The sequence below is a fragment of the Diaphorina citri genome, unplaced genomic scaffold, assembly GCF_000475195.1.
Source record: "Diaphorina citri unplaced genomic scaffold, Diaci psyllid genome assembly version 1.1 scaffold611, whole genome shotgun sequence".
Taxonomy (NCBI): domain Eukaryota; kingdom Metazoa; phylum Arthropoda; class Insecta; order Hemiptera; family Psyllidae; genus Diaphorina; species Diaphorina citri.
The window spans coordinates 150,803-158,601 of record NW_007378044.1 but is presented as its reverse complement, the minus strand read 5'-3'; positions in this window follow the sequence as shown (position 1 = coordinate 158,601).

The window sequence follows — 7,799 nt, the reverse complement described above, 5'->3', positions numbered from 1 at the left end:
CTCCAAAATAATATGATGGAAAAAATAATTGTAATAAAAAATAAAATGCTAAGAAAATGTAATCTCCCTTTTTTCGCTGTTCCCCACTCTCCTTCCCACCCTTTTATCCATTATCCTTTCGCTCCCTTTTCTGTCCTGTCTGTGAACTTTGAACTGATGTTGAATTCCTTCTAATACGGAATACCGAACAGTAGTTAGTATAAAATTTGAATTCTTTTTTTCTGAACTTGTACAAGGGGCCATTTGGTCAACTTTAGGTTTTACTGGAATTCGAATTAGTCCCTCACCTATATCACCAAAAGTTGCGTGATTTAACCAACAGCACATGACATGTCCAAAGAGTTGCGGATTTTGCTGGCAAAGCAATCTTGTCAGCGAATAGCAAGAGTATATTGATCTTTTTCTGATACGCATTTGATACTCCTTTTGCTCTAATAAAGAAAAGAAAGCGAGTACCTCTATCAAAGATCAGAATAGGAGTAGATAAGACCAAGGGTAGTTCAAACAACCAATATCTCAACATGAATGTTAATGAGGTGCAATTTTCCACAACCACTAGTGAGAGCGCGTCTTAATTAATTAATTCTTTCTCATCCCTGCATCCATTTGAAACTCTCTTATCAATCCTTAACACGTCCTTATCTTCTCGCCAAAGTGTTAATTACTTCAGTGTTACAAGTGATTTACACAGGAGAAAAAATAAAATTATTAAATATAGGGAGGGTATAATGGTGGAAACTTGGGAAAAAAGAAAAGAAAACTGTGTTATCGTAGTAATATGATTTCAAATTTTTAAATTTCCTCGCATGGGCTTGAATATTCCAAATCCAGTCTGTTGTTCTTTATTGCTGTCGCCCTTTCCCGTCAGGAATACTGCACGTTAAGCCCTTAGTTCTCAGCAGTTTACTCAAGGGTTCTTCACTTTTCTTAACTGGAGTAAGAAAATTCTTATTGCTGTCGCCCTTTCCCGTCAGGAATACTGCACGTTAAGCCCTTAGTTCTCAGCAGTTTACTCAAGAGTTCTTCACTTTTCTTAACTGGAGTAAGAAAGGAACCAGCTGTATCTACTTGGAATTTTCAAAGAAACTCACTCGAGTTCTGAGAAATGTAGACTGGAGTTAAGTAAGAAAATATTACAACTGGATTTCGGTTTTGATCAGCAAAAAACTTCATTATGTCTATAAATGTCATAAATGAAGATAGATCAGTCTCAGTACATCAGTTAATGGATATTGGAATGCAGTTCTAAACTTGTGGTATTATTTGGGCTGTATGTAAGATTGTCCTCAAGTGTTGACGAAATTTATCATAATCGAAAGTTTATCCATGTTTGTAGTTTATCTCTGGTCAGCTCGTTTTGAGTTCTTAAAATGGTAAAATAAATATAAATGTAGATAATATTTTTATAAATCTAAAGAAATCCAAATACCTACCTAGTTATGATCGATGATACAAATGGTCCATTAGACTTGCATCATCAATATTAGGTATAAACACTATAAACCTAACATGGTCTTGAGTCAAAGAACAAGGTGTTAAGTAAGAAAATATTACAACTGGATTTCGGTTTTGATCAGCAAAAAACTTCATTATGTCTATAAATGTCATAAATGAAGATAGATTAGTCTCAGTACCTCAGTTAATGGATGTTGGAATGCAGTTCTAAACTTGTGGTATTATTTGGGCTGTATGTAAGATTGTCCTCAAGTGTTGACGAAATTTATCATAATCGAAAGTTTATCCATGTTTGTAGTTTAATCTCTGGTCAGCTCGTTTTGAGTGTTCTTAAAATGGTAAAACAAATATAAATGTAGATAATATTTTTATAAATCTAAAGAAATCCAAATACCTACCTAGTTATGATCGATGATACAAATGGTCCATTAGACTTGCATCATCAATATTAGGTATAAACCTAACATGGTCTTGAGTCAAGGAACAAGGACAAATACCTACCTAGTTATGATCGATGATACAAATGGTCCATTAGACTTGCATCATCAATATTAGGTATAAACACTATAAACCTAACAACCTAACATGGTCTTGAGTCAAGGAACAAGGAATCAATGTTCTTGTGTGTCCAGTTATCCATCATGAGCACAAGAATATAGTTTAAAATACCAAGTATATAACGCTGCTCCAAGTGGTATACACAATGGTCGTGCGACCATACAAAATTTGTCTTTGTTAGTGTTCTTCTGCTTCGTCAGAGCATTGATGGCATCAATCAACAACACACAAATACCAAATACTCATGCCATGAAGATCCACATTAGGAGCGTGAAGAATGCTCTAATTGAAATACATAACACTCGGATGACTGCATGGAGTCCCATGGAACACATGTCCAGGGGCAAACACGGGCTGGATTGTCACAAGATGACATACCTGTTGCTAGTATTGATACCACTGTTACACTGATATCTATTATTTTAAATTTGGAAAACCTAATATACCTTGAAGAAATATTATCATGACATTTGAAGATGCTTGAAAATATGTAGGTATATCGATATTAGCATTATTGATGATGCTTTCATCAAACTAATAAGTGAAAGCTTTCAGAAGTACATAATATTAGGCAGACGCAGATTACGTATATTATCAATTTTCGGTTAGTAAATACTTTAACCACTTCTTTTGCCGCTTTTAGCTTGAAGATGGCGATTCGAGTGATACAAGACGTCTCCGTTTCACTCCCGTGATGTTTTTGGTGTCAATTAAATGAGCAGTCTAACTTTATTTCAACATATTTCCTATTGAAATCAATTCCATATCGATATAGCATTATTGATGATGCTTTCATCAAACTAATAAGTGAAAGCTTTCAGAAGTACATAATATTAGGCAGACGCAGATTATTATCAATTTTCGGTTAGTAAATACTTTAACCACTTCTTTTGCCGCTATTAGCTTGAAGATGGCGATTCGAGTGATACAAGATGTCTCCGTTTCACTCCCGTGTTTTTGGTGTCAATTAAATGAGCAGTCGAACTTTATTTCAACATATTTCCTATTGAAATCAATTCCGTTGGTTGATTGGAAAGTCATTATCCCTCGTTGTTTGTTTGATTGCGTCAATAAAGTTGATTACTGCGTGATTCTAATCCAGCAGGTCCCCTTAGAGAAATCTCGATAACGGATCTAGAAATAGTTCTTCAGATCTTCACTCAAGTGTTTGTCCAACACTTTGATGATTGCCAGTGATGAATCGTTGAAGTCTCGGACGTTTCACAGCTAAATACTGGGTTATCTCAATACCGAAAGTCCATCTGGGTCTTTTGTTTGATAAGTACCTTTTTTATCATGATGTATGGATTTTGATTGATTTGTCACTGTGTAACTCTGTGAAAGAGTAATGTAATTTTGTAAATTTCTAGATAAAAATTCTGCTTATGAATTAAAGTATTGACTTTTAACTTTTAACCACACATTCGTAATTATGTACCTACATACTTATTTCTTATGCAGATATTTTCTAGCTTTTGACCCAGTAGTCCTAGCTTTACCCAAGTACGAGGCAGACCCTTGTAAATAAAACAAAAGACGAGCAATCCCAGAAGGCAAAGACTTCGGGACATCGTATTGCCCAGTAGTCCTAGCTTTACCCAAGTACGAGGCAGACCCTTGTAAATAAAACAAAAGACGAGCAATCCCAGAAGGCAAAGACTTCGGGGCATCGTATTGAAAAAAATAACAATCAATATGATAATTTCTTATCTGCATCTATCCGAGATAAGTAGCCTCAATCAATAATCAGCTTGATGTATGCATAAAGAAAGATTGATCTATCTTGCTTCTCGGATCTTGAATCTTCTTGACAAGTGTCTTTCCCAGCATGATCTGTTGACTTGAAGAGTTACGTATGTTTGAAATTTTTTACAATAATGATTGGAAAAAATACTTGAATAAAATCTCATCTCTTTGGCCTTTAGCAAAACTTCATTGTTAACCATTTACACACACTTAATTGAATTGAAGCTGAAAACTGTTAGGCCAACAATGTTTTTTCAGTTATTATTTCTTTGCGACTTTTTTTTTGTCAGAAGTATGTATTTATTTTCGTCTAATCAAAATCAGCTGTTGGACCTTATTTCAGGATTAGGTATTACTCCTGTTCTGTTCCTCCTGGTAAACTATGAATTCTGACCTGGACTTCCACCATATGGTCAAACAATTTCTCATCATATAAGCAGTTGAAACGAAGGAAAAATGCAATCAATTGGGCAAAATGTAAGGAAAGAGAAAGAAAGAAGACTGGTGCGTCATAAATCAGTTGAAATAAATTGAAAACAGTAAACACTGTTGAAATGTGACGTGTGACCATATTTGTCTGACCACATGCAGAAAAATTGCAAACTACAGCGAAAAACAAGATGAGATTTATTAATGCACAGGAAGTCTATCTCAGAGAGCACGCTGCTTGCTCCAAATAAGCAGTTCACTCCATAACCAACATTGCTGACTTATTGAGAATAATATCGTTTGGTTCTACTGCTGATGACACTTCAGAGTCTCAAGCTGTCCCTCTGCATCGTATTGAAAAAATAACAATCAATATGATAATTTCTTATCTGCATCTATCCGAGATAAGTAGCCTCAATCAATAATCAGCTTGATGTATGCATAAAGAAAGATTGATCTATCTTGCTTCTCGGATCTTGAATCTTCTTGACAAGTGTCTTTCCCAGCATGATCTGTTGACTTGAAGAGTTACGTATGTTTGAAATTTTTTACAATAATGATTGGAAAAAATACTTGAATAAAATCTCATCTCTTTGGCCTTTAGCAAAACTTCATTGTTAACCATTTACACACACTTAATTGAATTGAAGCTGAAAACTGTTAGGCCAACAATGTTTTTTCAGTTATTATTTCTTTGCGACTTTTTTTTTTTTTTGTCAGAAGTATGTATTTATTTTCGTCTAATCAAAATCAGCTGTTGGACCTTATTTCAGGATTAGGTATTACTCCTGTTCTGTTCCTCCTGGTAAACTATGAATTCTGACCTGGACTTCCACCATATGGTCAAACAATTTCTCATCATATAAGCAGTTGAAACGAAGGAAAAATGCAATCAATTGGGCAAAATGTAAGGAAAGAGAAAGAAAGAAGACTGGTGCGTCATAAATCAGTTGAAATAAATTGAAAACAGTAAACACTGTTGAAATGTGACGTGTGACCATATTTGTCTGACCACATGCAGAAAAATTGCAAACTACAGCGCTTAGCTTCTTGATGTCTTTGTAGTTTGTTTGTTCACTTACAGACCTTGCTTTTATGTTTTGTAATGATGAAAGGAAAAGTTTTTTTACGAAAGCAGAGTAAATAGATTTGTGTCCAATTTAGTAAGTACCTCGTAATTCAAGTCTTTCCCCGAAGTGGAAGGGGCAATCGGTTTTGTGGACATTATTGATGGTTCTTTCTAATGATATTTACCTGTAGTACAATTAGTACATCTTTAGTAGGTACTTGTTGACAAGATCTGTTATATCTGTATTGACAACATCCAACATCTTACGGATCTTGTTAATAAGTTTCCATCTAGACTCCCTGGGAAACTTTGATTTCGGAGGGAGCATCTTGTCAGGGGGTGCTATGTTGCCAGCTGTGACATACAAGACACAAGTTTTCCTCTGACAATAAATTACACATGTGCAGCGTTGTTCCACATTGCTACTCGAATTTTTTTGATTAATTACCCCTCCTCTGGCATCTCTTCTTGTTCTTTGAACAAAATTTTCCCCTCCCCTCCCTCCCTCGTCGCTATATCCTTGTCGGAAAAGTTTGTTTTCTTCGTATTAGAAAGTTATGAGAGGAAAAACTAACAACAAAAGACAACGGATGGCTTTAAAAATGTCGTCACAAATATAAATTCTCACCAACAAGAGGCCAAAGGCAATAAGAAGAGACTAACAACAAAAGACAACGGATGGCTTTAAAAATGTCGTCACAAATATAAATTCTCACCAACAAGAGGCCAAAGGCAATAAGAAGAGAGTTGATCATAGGAGTTGAAACTATAGGTGTTGGAGAGAAGAAGAAGTGTGCGTGCTTGATTATAACAACACTCGTATAGTCTTTTTGCCTGCACAATGTCTGCCTTGAAGTGGCTAGGACCAATTGGTGAACTGGCTTCTTTCGATTTAAATTTGACTCCCAAGACCCACACATGTTATCCTCGGAACTTTTTGGTCCAGATTTCATTTCAATTTTTTTCTAATGATGGGAGGACTTGAATTAACTGTACCTGAATTTAATTAGCTTGAATACCTACAAAGAAGTGTGCGTGCTTGATTATAACAACACTCGTATAGTCTTTTTGCCTGCACAATGTCTGCCTTGAAGTGGCTAGGACCAATTGGTGTACTGGCTTCTTTTGATTTAAATTTGACTCCCAAGACCCACACATGTTATCCTCGGAACTTTTTGGTCCAGATTTCATTTTAATTTTTTTCTAATGATGGGAGGACTTGAATTAACTGTACCTGAATTTAATTAGCTTGAATACCTATAGCCTGAGTAAGATAATTAATAAGTCAATGTTGAAGAAGTGTGCGTGCTTGATTATAACAACACTCGTATAGTCTTTTTGCCTGCACAATATCTGCCTTGAAGTGGCTAGGACCAATTGGTGAACTGGCTTCTTTCGATTTAAATTTGACTCTCAAGACCCACACATGTTATCCTCGGAACTTTTTGGTCCAGATTTCATTTCAATTTTTTTTCTAATGATGGGAGGACTTGAATTAACTGTACCTGAATTTAATTAGCTTGAATAGGTACCTATAGGAGTTTGGATTAGCTTAGTTTGAGCACCTATAACAGATAGCAGTTTGAAGTAGCTAATTTAGACTTGTAGGACACCAAAAATCCATATTTATTAAGGCGAACAAATATTTTACTTTTCGTGCATGAAAAAATCACCTTTCTCTTTTCTTTGCCAAATTCATCTTTGGCTGTGTAACAGATAGCAGTTTGAAGTAGCTAATTTAGACTTGCAGGACACCAAAAATCCATATTTATTAAGGCGAACAAATATTTTACTTTTCATGCATGAAAAAATCACCTTTCTCTTTTCTTCGCCAAATTCATCTTTGGCTGTGCTAAGGATTCTCTCCCTTTCCCAAATGGTAGAGCTCTTGTAGCCTATTTATTGACTGCAATTCTGCAAGTAAAGCACATAAAAAAAAAGCTCATAGAACATGGAGACATAAATATTGTGATGGGTTCTCCAAAGCGAAGTTCTATTCTATCGCCGTGTGATTTATGTTCTGATCCAGTGACCTTTGGAACCCGCGACTCCGTGGGGTGTCCTTCCCTCTATCCCGAGCTTGGAGGTTTTGTTGTATCTGAGAAACTATTCTCTCATTTGCATGATATTGTGCATTGTAGATTGTAGGAGACTTTGGCGAGACCGTTCTGATCCCAGATAAGAAACTTTGGAGAATTAATGCTTCAAATGGGAGAACCTTTGACCTCGCTAACGTTAGAGCACTTGCCTGGTAAGAGAAAGGGCGTGTGTTCGAATCCCTATTGAGCAATGGAATTTTATCCTCATTAATTTTGCAATTTGGTTGTAATAGTAGAACTCTTTTACACAAAGCCTGCAGTACAGGAACTTGCAGTCTTGTTTCCTCACAATTCTCCTCTAAAGTGACCGTTTTTTTTAAATCGTGCATAAAATATTTTTCAAGAAAATCTAAAAAAAAAAAATAAAAAAAAAGAGAAAAGGCGCAGCCGCCTTTGGGAAAATTTATTTTTCAAATTACATTTCTAAAACAAGAAGCAGAAAA